Below are 13,978 nucleotides of genomic sequence, written 5' to 3'. Positions count from 1 at the left end.
TAGAAAAAGGATGCCAGTTGTTCATGTTGTAATTCATTGCAGCATCCAGCACAGATGTCTGATTCCCCCGGGCGGCCACCTTTGCTGCTTCAAGATGCCCCTTACCTACTGAGAGGGAATGTGGAGAACTTACATGGAATGATAAATTGGGAACTTCAGGAGGGATGTATATTGACCTTTCAATTCGGATAGAACCTGGTGAAAATCAAACTATATCTAATGAGCTCACCTCACAAACCAGATACAATACCTCATTGGCTCTGATTGAACCTGTGTGGGAGTCGACAGGGTCCCTCCACGGTCCATTCCCGCGCACTGTTTGCCCAAATAAAAAAAGCAAGAGACAATTCTGAGCAACCAAGAGGCCACAAGGTTGTATAAGGCAGCGGGAGGACACACTGTCTAATTGCCAACATGTCGCTACAGGTGGGAGGAAGACTGAAGTGTGGCAGCAGGCCTGCCCTTACCAGAGCTGGTGGAACTTGCTAGGTAATCCTCAATTTGCAGCTGCCACTTGGTAGACAAGGGAACGCCATTGATATTTTCCAAGGCACAGAAAATGGGAGTTCTTTCTTATTTCCCATTTGCAATATGGTACCCATAATTTGGAGGATTGCGTTTTGTAATCCTTTGGCTACCATACATTCTCAGCGGGATCAGTGGATCCCAGGGATTTCACTATGTCTAGGTGAGCCACTCATGAGCCTTATCCTGGTGAATCCCTATGTCCCTTGCTTTTCACTAATTGCATCAGTGTATTGAACTTCAGGCTTCCTCTGTTTTGAGTGCTGTCTGTAACTCAGGGGCAACGTGTTCACCTTGGAAGCAAGACGACACGGAGCCACGAAGGTTCGATCCTCGGGTCCACGTGTGTTAAAAATAACCTATCATATCATATCAATGGCCCGGAGTTGGTAGGCTACCGCCCCCTGTAATACCGAGGAACCATGCATGTTCATCTGGCCATGTCAGATATCAGCCTGGTTATAGCTCCACTGCAATATGAATGCCTGTCTTTCGTTGGCACGTGCCGGGCTGCCCCTGAAATAAAATGTGATGGCCACCATAGGCTGAGGCAAAGAATGGGTGAAGGGAGGACTTGTGGCGAAATGGTGCTGCCAGTCAAGTCCTACCTCACGTCCAAATTGTTGCATACAAACTTTGGTGAAACGTCTTAGAAAGTAAATAAAACCTTCTTGCAGCAAAACACACGCAGGGCTAATCATAGAAAGCGGGTGGGGATGCTGTCCACTTACTGTGGAAAGTGATTATGAGCATATTAACTAGTTATTTAAACATATCATAATGAAAGTGTCAATAATCATTACAGTCACAGATAGGAATTTCAAATTAAGCACTTGAGCTTGAAGCCCATCCTTACCCCTAGGCATTGTCCAACACTAAGACCCCCCCATATTCCTGTCACTGATTTACTCAAGTTCCCTATGTGAATGCCAGCGCAAATCATCAACAGACCTAAAGAAATATGCCTGTCTTCTTCATATAAAAGAAAATCATAATGACCGTCCTTTGCGTTCCCCAGAGAGGGCAATTATGAAACCATGTTTAAGATCGGTATATTCAGCCATGACATTACTGCTCCCAGGAACAAATGGACCAAGGGGCCCTGGCTTTGGAAAAGTTGATATGAAGACAGAGCCCTGATGTTTGAGGAACCCCAACAATGACGCTCTTAGAGAATTGAAAAATGGCTTAATCCCTTCCGAGCACATGTATCCCTCTTGATGGCCGCCTGGATGTCCCAACGAACATCAACAAACACACTGACCGAGACATTGCACATATACATGCAAAGTCTGTTTACTGAGCACACCTGTAGCCCAAAAGAGGTGGCAAACAGACTCTATTTTATAATACAGTTAGAAATAATACCCGCCACGTTAAGTAGTAGGTGTCCAGCTGTAGTGGGACCGTATTTGACATAAATGTACTTGACAATGGAATGCATATTCAAACTCGTACATATTCTTTTCCCAAAGGGTTTACTTAGCACTTATCATATTCACCAAAGACCCGTTTCTTTGGAGTTGTTACGGTTTGAAGGCATTCTTTTAATGATGGAGCGAGAGCCTGAGCTTGGCAGCTCTGAACCTCCGAATCATCCCCCAATTACATGTAAATGGTTTGGGAAAGATATGTTCGCTCATAGAGATTATGTGCCTGGAATGCTGTCTCTCTCCCCCACATACAATTAAAATATACCAATGCCTGATAATATACCTCTTCACTATGACTAGTTGTGTCCCTATTTTTCCCATTCCTACTCCTTTGTACACCCATCTGGCCAGTGGCCAGACACCTGCAATCGCCACCTTTACTCACAAATAGCAATTATCAGGTAGCCTCATCGTTCAAGCTTTTTCATTGATACCAGACACAACAACAGCAACTGCTCATGGAACCAAATACATGTGACTTCTAAGGATGTTCTACTGTCTTATGCAGCCATTTAAGTGGAGCCCTCTTCAGCCAGTTATGAGCAAAAGGATTTTGTTTGGTATCTTTGTCAATTCTTGTGTTTTGGTCTGTGTTGCTACCTTCTAATTTCACCTGCTTTCTGGCTGTCTATGTGTCTCATATGGCAAATGTGCAGATGCTGTGCCCACTTTATTGGATTTAGCAAGAGCCATGCTTCTTCAGGCAGGCTCTGCCCCTCCATCCAACCTCACGGCAATGCCCCTAGCCTTCAATGTATGGTGGGAACAGTCCTTTGCCAGCAAAAGACACCTGCCAAAAGGAGCATGCATTATTATATCTTAAACAACTGAAAGGAGGAGTGGGTCACATAGAACTACCTTCTGTGGTATGTCCTCTTAGCAGTTGCATACATTCCCTGTCTGCAGTGCATCGCATGCTTTCTGAGAAAAACAAGAAGTGGCTAACACCCCAGGCTGCATCCACAAATAGTACGGAGAAAGGAAGCAACTTCAAACAGCAGTGCCCAGATGGCAATCTCTCTACCCTGATGTTCATCTGGGATTCCCAAACCAGACCTGATGCTCTCCAGGGCTCTCAGATAATTGGGAGGATTGCCAAGGCCTTGCACCAACAGGCCATCAATACCCTTCCACCACTTCTTCTGCCCTTACACTGGTTCCCATCTTGTTCCCTCGAGTTGGGCATTGGCAAGACCACCCCATGCCCACTACAGCTACCTAACTGATCTGGTGAAAAGCCTCACACAAGATGGGGGAAGAGTCACATGAGGTTGCCATCTCTCAATGTTTTTCGGGCCACAGCATTAGAAGAACTGATAGAGGTAACCTTCACCCTATCCCCCAAGATAAGAGCTCAACTCATTGGGTGCACTACTCCGGACTCCAAAAATCATCAATTGCATTGCTGAGCTGCCCTCGAGTACCAATGGCTATCTCAAATTTTATTAACCACCATGACCATGGGTATGGAATTGGGAAATAAAGGTGTGGGGTTACACCTCAGTGTAGGTGGCAACAACCGGTATATAACCCTAAGAATGTAAGTACCGCCCCAGCCCCAGAAGGATGCGTCCTACGCAGCAGTGGTTGGACTACTTCTAGATGGCACCACACATTGTCTGAAAAGCATGACATAAAAAGGACCTCCCTTCACAAACCTGTGTATAGTTTTCAATGTGTGGAATCATAATTTGTGATTTATTTTTCCATTTTGGAAAGTCTTGTCCACGCCACATCTCATTGCATACCATTATGTTCTGTAGGGCACTGGGAAATGTGTTCTATCTTTTTAGTTTGAGCTCTCCATGCAGGGTTTCACAAGCAACAGCTTGTTCTCAATATGAACAAAGCTAATTTAAGATCTGTTAGTCCATTGTGTTGAAATTGTGAGAGCAGGGACTTTTTTGGGGTACTAATTGGGTCCTTGCCACGATGCTTACTGAGGATTTCAAAGCTGGGAGATTGATGGGAATGGCACGCGTATAAGAAGCTTGGAATGTCAAACTGGGAGCTCTGACATATTCTCCATTTGAGGTCATGCAGTTTTGAGAGAGGGTCTCTGAAGGCTGGGGAAGACCAGCCACTAAATGATGTTGATCGCAGTTGGGGTATTTGATGGGCCCCTCATATCACACCCCCATATTCCCAGCCTCTTTGTTCATATCGGCAAGCAACCCATAGAGGGACATAGAGAAAGTACTTTCCCCTGGGTCCAGGGCACACAGTACATGAGCACAGCCCGCACACTACAGAAAAAGAGGACCACTGGGCACATGCTCATAGCCTCTGAAATGAACATTGGACCGCTGTTTACCCCATGCTTGATGATGCCAAGAAAGCAGCCCAGATCATAAACCGCCAGCATTGAGGATACAGACTAAATATGCTGGGAAGGGGAGGGCCATTGTGAAATTAGGCAGTCTCCATGACAGTGCCACGTTATTCTAAGATGGTTTGCCTGACAGTTATGTCTCTGGAGCCACGTACCAATTATCAGTGATTAGAAGTTCCTTTAATGCTCCTTTGCTGGGGTTGAATGAAACAGACCAATACCTGGGCTATGTTTTGTCATCCTTGCAGGTACATCCACTCAAGAATGTAGGTAACCCAATAACTAACAGTCCATATTATAAAAGTGGGCTGTGCACTTCATGCTAGGAGTGTAATGTTGGAAATGGTAAGAGATAGTGAGGCAGGTTGAAGGAAGGAACAGGGATGGGAACAAATACGAGGAGGGTGATAGAAGGAAGGAGGACAATTGAAGTTAGAAGTCATGGAAAAGGAAAGCATCTGGAGGAAGTAGTGTGGCAAGATCGGGGAAACAAGATCTCAGGAGGAGGAAGGAGAGAAGCATGCTGAAGGGAGGAGAAGGAAAAGTGAGAAAATGTTACCAGGAGAAGAGGGGGGAGAAGCTGGTGGGCAGTGTGGTCCAGAAAAATTGATCCAAAATGCACCATGCCAAGGAGGCGTATAAGGCCAACGAGCAGAGCCCCCTTGGGAGGTGGAAGGTAGAGACAGTGGGGCCTGAGTTGGAGAGGAGTCAGAGTGCCAGGGCTGAGATAGTTTAAAGCCTATGTATCCGGGGCTGAGAACTGGCCAGTAACAGACCTTAACACCACTGCAAGGGCAGACAGGCCTGCGACTAGCTGAGAGCCACAATTTGGATCTGGTCAGACTGGCAAACCCACCATGGAGGATAAGTAACACTTGCGTAGTGATTCAAAGGCAGTGACTGATATTCTGGAGGCACCCATGGGTACCTGAGACTAGTATAAGGCCTAGAGGTCACGCCTGGGTGTTAAAGACCCAGTAGAAGAGCCCAGCATTACAAGGCTCCTACAAAAACAAACCACAAGAGAGAAGAGTGGTTTTATCCAGGTGTCCAACACCTCCAAATATGAGTGCCAAAATCATAAAGTTCTTGTGCTAGTATTAAGGGCCCTTTTCTCTCCAGGGACCCCCTGGTGTACAAGACATTGTACAAAGAAATGGTCCACTAGAAGTTCCAAATCCTAATGTTGATGAGTCCTAAACCCCCTGGCTACCCTGAGCTGATAAAACAAAAAGTTTCCAAGCAGTGGCCAACACAATAATTCACAAATCCTACTCTCAAATGTCCAATCCTGGTCTAATACAAAAGACAGAAAGGTTCTCTTGGGAATGCTCTTCCGGGGTTTACTCACAGACTGGACTTTTCTTGGATCTTGCTGCTTCCAAGATAACTCCCACGATCCTTCACAGGTTTTAGGCTTCTCAGGTATCTCTCTTCAGGCTTCTCCTCTGCCTTATAGCTTTCAGTCATAGAAGTATCCCTGACCATTTATGCTAGGTATCTCCCCAAACTTTTGTTTCTAGGTTTTCACTTTAGGTCTCTCCCAGAATTTGGGATTCTTCAGTATTCACTTCACATAACCAGTTCTCTTCCCGACCTGGGATTTTGAATATTCAATTTGTCAGGTTTCACATGGACTTCTTGTCTCAGACATTCACTTCTTCGGTCCCACCTAGATATGATTCTTTAATATTTTATTCCCAGATCTTTCCTAGACCTCTAGCTTTTCCAGTCTGTTTACACGTCCCTCCTGCATCTCTCGTGTATACACTTTCACTGTTCTAATCTCACATAGACCACTGGTTTCTTAAGGCAATATGGTGCTTTGCTTGGACCGCATGCTTTCTTGGCTTAAGTTTGCTCTCTTAGTAGACTTCTTCCTGAGGTCTGAAATGAAGGTCTATTGCTTTAGATAGTCTGTGAAGTATAGCACCTGGTACATGTTGGGATTATAGTTGTCCCAGGTGGATTAATACCGCATCAAGGAGGGGACTGCTAGCCTGCTGGATCCAGTTCCTTCCATCCTGTGGGAGCATCTGGTAGCAACCACACAGCCCAGTCCCTTGCGGCTCGCACCACTCACACCTCAGGATGGGAAGTTCTAGCAAATCACCACAGCACATGAGGATGTAATAGAATATCGATATAAGAGGATTGACTATGGTTCATGTGGGCCAGCCTTTTGCCTGGAAGCTTCCATACCCTGTGAAAGACTGGCCCTGACACATGTGAACATTCTCTTCACTTATCAGTCCTGCTGCCCTCGCTGGGTTTACAGAAACATATCCTACGTTCATTTCATGATTTTCACCGCAGTGGTGTGTACAATAGAGTACTCTCAAATCCATGCGTCATGGCAGGGGTTACTGGGAATGTACAACTAGGAGCTAATCAGATTGCCATGGTTACAAGGATCTTACAGAGAATGTTGTTTTTACTGGGAATGTCAAACTAGGAGCTTACTGACAATGTCAAACTGGGAACTTAATGGGAATTTCATATTTTCAAAGAGCTTACAGAGACTGTCAATCTTACTGGGGATGTGAAGCTGGGAGCTGTCATGAAGCATACAAGGATTAGGCATGAGCCAGACTTGGAATACATTGCCCAATAAGTCTTTTTTAGAGTTACAAGGACAAACTGAAGCAATTCTCCTACAGTCAAGAATGTGTTCCAAAGGTAACTCAATTGGAATCAGAGTGATCATTGCCAAAGTAAGTATAAGGGTAGATTGGGAAGGTTCAAAAAGAGCCACGGCAAAATGTCTTTTATTTTTTACAGTGGTCAGGCCGGGTTCTTCCTGGAAGCTTCACATAACTAAAAACACATGTGGGAGTATGTGCTCAGTGTTTCAAATCAAGAATAAAGTGTTCTAAGAAATAATGTCTCCCTTGATCTTGCTGTTTCAGTTCATGGCACATTTACAGCCTTTGGAAAAATACTTGGTTATGTACAGCAAGTGTACAGTCAAGAGCCAGCCTCCTGGGTCTCAAGTCTGTATTGGAACCTGATGGTTGAGTCTGAAGTTGGTGCCACCCTGGGGTTGGACATAATAAAATATGATCCTGAGCCATAGGTAGACAGGATACTGGACTACTGTTTTAACATGATTCTCTCTATGCCTCCCATCACCTCTCTCACTCAGGGTCGAGGTGCCACAGTCCCCAAAACCAAACTCTCTCCTCCACTTAATGTCCAATCATAAACGTGTGTCGGGGAACCTTCTCTTGTTCCTTCCTTCTCTCTGCCTTCATACTTGTGTTTCTTTTGCACCTCCTTAAGGCTTTGCTTCTGGCTCATTCCTTCCACTAGTCCAGGCTTCCACTTACATCATCTCTCTGTCCCCTCCTGCTCTTCTATCTTCCCCTGATCTTCCTTTACTCCTTCTCCTCTCTTCTATGTCTGGTGGTTCTTTGCTTCACCTCACTACTCAGAACACTCTATTCTTAATGTGTCTCCTTACTGTTTACCAGCTTCTTTTTAAGCACCTCCTCCTTAGTTACCTCTAAATTAGGACTGGCTTAATATATGCCTCCTCCGTGTTTCTTCTCACAACCTCATTAGCTTTTCTCACCTCACCCTTACTTCTCTAACTGCCCCCGTTGTCGTTCTCTCGCCAGCCCCCTCCCCAGTCCCCTGCATTTCTCCTCCAGCCTCCTGTCACCTCCTTACCCCAGGCTTCTGGGTCCTTCTCTCACCGGCCTCATTGGACTCTGCTCCAGCCTCCTTTCTCTTGCACCAGGCCCTACTGCACCCTTTGCCAGAGGGAACTTGCGTATGTCTCCCTATGCAGCTAGTATGGAGATTGTCTGTTGGGCTCCACCTCTGGTGATAGTTTGCAATTGTGATGTGGGTATTGGGGTTGGATAGTCCTTGCCCAGGGGTGACAGTCTCTGCCTGCGTGCTACATCATGGCCAAGGCCCTGAGGAGAACTCTCTTAGCCAAACAAGTCTCGACTTGGTTCTGCACAACAGACTGAAACAATTTATACATTTTTGTGTGAGCTACAGGAAAGGGTTGAAATTCACTTTGTGCATAAGCTACTTTGCAACTCACAAGAGATTGCAATGTGTTTGAACCTTAGTGGCAACTGCAAATTGCAATGTCACTGTAGTTTTTTGCAACCTAGTAGCTTTGTATTTGTGAAACACTGCCATTTTGACTAGCATTGGTTTTGCATAAGCAACATCCTTCATTATCTTTGGTCTCCACATATGTTTATGTTATTTTCTGTTTGTATGCTTTAAAATTGTTATACAGTGATTAAAATAAAGAGAAATAAAATAAACTTGACATCACATTTAAAAAAGTGTTTTTAGGTGTGTTTATCAAGTTTGGAACAAGTTGTAATAAATACAAATAATATCCTGCTTCAAATTTGGCTTCCGTCAAATACTTGACCAACTGTCTGGAACTCGGTTGAACACTAAATATGTGATTTGGTGCAACCCTAATCTTGTGCCTAACATGTCCACTTATACTCATTTTCTTTCCTAATCAGTGTAATCCTCCCTCTGCTCCTCTAGCACCACCTCAGTGATCCACCACATGCTCATACCAGCACCCTTCCACATGTTGCTGTTGTCAGGCTCATGGCATACCTTCTCCTTCAGACACGCTCCTTGAGTCGCTGTTTGGCTGCCTCTCCTATTTATCTCTATTCCCAACCTCCTTTATGTTTGCCCCCTTCTCCTCTTCTCCTCCTATTCCCTCGCCAACCAACTCTCTCCTTCTGGTGTCCTTCCTGTGTTCCTTTTGACCTTCTCCATGGCATTCGCGTACTCCTCAATCTCAACCACTTGCTTGAATTCCACCTACTTCTTAATCTCTACCACCTCTCCAACCTTCACCTCCTTTGCAATCTCCTCCCCCTCCTTTATCGTCACCTCCTTCTTAGTCTCCTCCCCCTCCTTGGGCTTCATCAACTGTTTTTATCCGAACTATCACCTGCCCCCTTACTGTAACTCTCCAACCTCCTTCCCCTTGCTCCAACACAACTTCTTCCACTTGCTTCCACGTCCAACAATGTTGAAAATCATCCCTTCACTGCCTCCAATGCCCCTTCTATCCTGCAAACCCCTGCCATTTATATTGCAATCTCTGCATCGAGGACTGCTCTCATTTAACTGTACTCAGGTGTTCATACTTATGTAACAAGAAGTTGCATTGGTCAGGTTATGAAGACTTATGGTCTGTCTGCCACTCCTGTGGACCCACCTCCCCCTTAACGCTAATGTGGTCAGAGTCATGAAGTTGGCTGACTGCCATCTTACATGTTCATTTACACATATGTAGAGCGTGACTGCTCTAGCAACGCTATGCGCCTCAGGACTCCAGACAACATTTCTCAAACACAAACAAGGTTCAGGAAACAGATGGTTTCCCGGAATAAGGTAGTTCTTGTGTCTCGTTTTCGTGTGTAACCCAGTATTTTGTTCACCAGTACTTTGTTCGTGTGATACTAGAGATTTTGCAAACATTCACCCCTTGTAAGAAAGATATGGCGACCCCTGTTTTCCCTGTGGTCCTGAGATTGCTAAACCTGTTGTTATATCTGTCTTGGGAGCCCCTCAAATAAAAGTTAAGGGGGAACTAATTCAACAAGGGGCTAGTTTCTGGTGTCCTTGCACATAATTAGTGTTAATGCTTCAAAGGGTCTGTGACAAGGTCCCCTGCCCAACCAGTGTTAGAAGATAGGGTGGTCAAAGAGGTTGGGCACATGCCAACCTAGTGGATGTTTGACCTGGAGGATGAGTATGGGGGATCCCCAGTCCACCACATCTGCTTGTCTGCACTAAGGCAGGGGGCATCCATCCCTTTCATACCCCTATTGTTGTGAAGGAACCTGGAGGAGGCAGCTCTAGTAAGAGCTACTCTTCTGCTAACCCTACAACAGCATGGCTGGGACACAAAGGGGAACATTCACTTCCAGCCCGCCCCTTCTAATAGACAGGATCATGAAAATGGCAATTCCATTGGCAACTTATAAGGCACCAGAATCCCTACTATTGTAGCTGAACAGAACAGTGCTTGCCATGACTGTTAAAGGAACACTTTCCCAGCAGGTGAATGATTTCGCTGGGTAGCCGGTCAAGTGGCACAGCGGGTAGAGCGCTCCCTTTGAGATCCGTGCTGAGCCTGCTAACGCAGGTTCGAATCCCGGCAGGGCCAAACTCAGCCTTTCATCCTTCCGAGGTTGATAAATGAGCACCACACACCGTGGGTAATAATAAGCAGCGCTCAGATACCTGAGGGTTCGTAGCGCTATATAAATGCGAAATTATTATTATTTAAGATAAGGTATGGTAAGGTAAGTTGTCTTATATAGCACCCTTATTCCAATAATATTTGCCTCGCTGCACATGGCTATTTAAGGAGAATGAGGGGGGGTGTTAGATTTTCCACGTGTATGTTTGTGCTATCCAATTGTCTGCTCATGAGAGAGGTTGGAAGTACCTCTTACCTGTATGCCACTGTGAAAAACGTAGTGCTGTTTGATGAGGGGTAAATACAGGTGCAAGTTAGCCGTAAGGTGGCCGCCTAGCGGTGAAGCATTTATTATAGTGTTTATTGAAATACATTGCACAGCTTAGGAATCTGTTAAATTGACCTATGGCTGTGAGTGAAGAGTAAGGTTGCAAGAGTTTTGAGATGAAGGGTTAATAGAGGGATGAGAAGGATAGGTGTATTGGTGCGGCTAGCGTTATGTCACTTCATGTGTGTTTGTTCTGGATTTCTTTGGGATATTGATATACGGACCAATGTCATGCAGTGGTGGATTTGCAAAACGATGGGTTATCCCAGGAATCCAATTAGGATTCTAATTTGAATGTGAAAGGGAATATTTTATTGCGATATTATTGTATACCAGTACATCACAAAGTCAAATAAGAAGTGAGAATTTGGGTGTGAAATGTTCTTCTTCAAAGGACGAGAAAGAATGTTTTTCTCACAACATAGCGCATTTGTGTGACAGGCTTGTCACACTGCTCATTTACTCTTCATGGTGTCGGGACCAGCAGAATATCTATTGCCTAACTCTTGATTTGTTGCTGTTGCTTCCAAGTTGGTTATTGAAGAGCCCTGCCTTGAGCTGTTTCCTAAACATCAAGTGGTTCTCTTTCAGGTGAAGATATTTAGGTAGGTTGTTCCCGAATTTTCAACCAGTACAGAGAATTAGAATTTCGGAGAGCAATTCAAGCCCTCTAGCCAGAACCCGAACTCAGCACAGGAAGGGTCCTTTCTCCCTTCAGAAAAATAATGTTAAACCACTATACAAGCCTCTGAGGACATGCATGTTCTGCTGCTCTGCATGCAACAGGAGATTCAGCTTTCATTACAAAGTGGCATCTGAACAATGTGAAGGTGATTCCTGTGGAATGCGGGAACAAAGAAATTAAGAAAACTCATACTCTTTAAATAGCGAGGTTACTAACTTGCAAGTTCAGTGCAAGGAAGGAGGATGTAATGCAGCCAGCAGTCCCTCCTGCTTACTGATACATTTTCGGACTTCAACATTACACACTAGCAAAGCAGCAGGATCTAGGCTCATGCAGGCAATACCACCTGGGCTTCTAGAGGAAGGGAGGGATCCTCCAGGCCAGTCCAAAGCCCTTCTGAAATCTTAGATGGGGGCAGGTCTTTGTGTAACCTCAGGCTAGCCACCTTCCAAACAACTTGACCCTTAACCTATTCCCCAAACAGAGTCAAGCACAGCCCACAGTACATAGGTATCTTCAATACCAGCAAGCATCCTCCCAGGGAGGGGAGAAGGGGGCCTCGTTTATAGTGCAGCAGGCTCAGTATGGAAGTGTTGGGAGTTATGGATGGGGTTGGAGGAAGGAGTTTTGTGAAGATTGGTGAAAGAGGATCAGGTGGAGAGAGCTGGAGGTTGGGCAGAGGCTCTGGAGGAGATTGGGGAGGGGAAGGTGTCATCATAAGAAGAAAAGTTGCTTGTCAGTAGAGGAGGTTGTGGCAGGACAGAGGTGTCATCATAAGATCATAAGGAGGAGAGCTGTTGGGGTGTGAAAGAGGTTGGAAGAAAAGAGAGTAACCATCAGAAGAAGAGAGGTTAGTGGAGAGTTGAGGAGGTGGACCATTGGAGAAATGCTGAGAGTCAGGGAGATGCGTGCAGGGATATATCAAGGAGGTTTAAGGGAGAACATGCCATCAAGGAGAAAGGATGTCACCCTCAGGTGGAGGAGAGCTGTGAGACGATTGAAGAGAGTTGAAACCATTCAGAGGGAAAGTGAATGGGGATGTTAGAGGAGTGCCCTTCATGTAGCTACAGCAGAAAGGGGTGGGGAAATGAAGGCCCTTATGAACAGGGGCCAACAGAGGAACTAGAGGGGAAGAAAGATATGCAAGACCTTAGGAGAAGAGGGAAGAGATACCATAAGAATAAAAGACAATGAGCCTGATCGCGAGTTGGGTGGTAGCCTTTAAACTCGGCAGTAATGCTAACACCACCACATGTAAGGGCTGGCCTGCTCATGAGTTGGGCGCTCAACGGGCTGTTTTACCTCCAGCTTTTTACTGGAGGTGAGAATCCCATTTTAACGCCCCATTTTTGGTGCAATTAAATATGGCAATATTAGCGCATGGCAATTTCACTGAAAATGCCCCATTGGGTCCAAAAGATCCAATGGGGAATGGGGATTGTGCGTTATCACCCAACTAATAGCGCCAGACCAGGTGGCGCTAATGCAATTAATATTTGGCGGTATGCTGGCGGTATTGCCACCAGGATGCTGCCCAACACGTTATCAGGCCCAACAAATTTACACTGGGGGTCATGGAGCATCTCATTGGAGGGAACCTCAAGGGAATGTCCCAGGCTCCAAAGTACCAGTGCAGGGACCTGAACAGCAGACAGAACCTTATTGTATCCTCGTCTGGGACCCCATACAGCAGAGTCCAAGCTGCAAATCTGATGAGGTTCCATTGCTTTTGCATGGGAGTGTAAATGGATCCTTGGGAGTAGCACAGTCCAGAAGCTCAAAAACTACAAGCACCAGCGTGTACCTGGTTCCAACAGACAAGCCCTCTCACAGAACAAGTGGAAAAGACTGGTTACTAAAAATGAAATTGGACTATCCTTCCCTCTTCAAGAGCTGAGTTGGGGACATGATATTTACCACACAAACCCCAAACTGGATACAGGGAGAACATGGGAGAGCAGTGATGGAGCAGGAACTGGCAAGGGACTATAGAGGAATAGGGGAAACCGATTGACACTCCCCAAACTCAGTTTTGTCCACTACATACTTAGTGGAGTAGAGATACAGAGCACAAATGCTACAGGAGACCGCATGGCAAAGATGTGTGCTAAAGGCCTTTATGAACACTTCCATGAGACGTCACGGCACAAAAGGGGAGGAGATAGGAGAAGTTGGAAATAGACCAGGAAGTGATTGGCCTGGGGAAACTACTAACTTAAGGATCCAATGGGATCTGAGAGAAGCTTTGAAATAGGAAGGGGAGGGAAACAAAAAGTCACCAGACTCACTTAGCAGTGAGATGTGTTTGGATGAGTTTGGAGGATTTGGAGGAGGACCATGAGAGCATTAAGGAGGGAGTAACAGGTAGAGGAAGACTTGGGGGTCATGTAAAGTGCTTGGAGTCAGTGAAGGTAAGGTTTTGACTGAATGGGGTGGTACCAATTCAGCTGTTTATATGTGTATGCAT

At 45.5% G+C, this 13,978-nt stretch overlaps 1 protein-coding gene across 1 annotated transcript in view; it reads left to right on the top strand.

The window, feature by feature from the left end:
- Nucleotides 1-13,978, top strand: part of ENPEP (glutamyl aminopeptidase) — a 441,170-nt gene that overhangs the window by 383,802 nt on the left and 43,390 nt on the right. The gene's annotated exons all lie outside the window — the stretch shown is intronic.

This window comes from Ambystoma mexicanum, chromosome 6q, assembly GCF_040938575.1.
Source record: "Ambystoma mexicanum isolate Mex_15411 chromosome 6q, UKY_AmexF1_1, whole genome shotgun sequence".
Taxonomy (NCBI): Eukaryota; Metazoa; Chordata; class Amphibia; order Caudata; family Ambystomatidae; genus Ambystoma; species Ambystoma mexicanum.
Note: the sequence above shows the minus strand (reverse complement) of the source record. Positions and strands in the feature narration are given on the sequence as shown.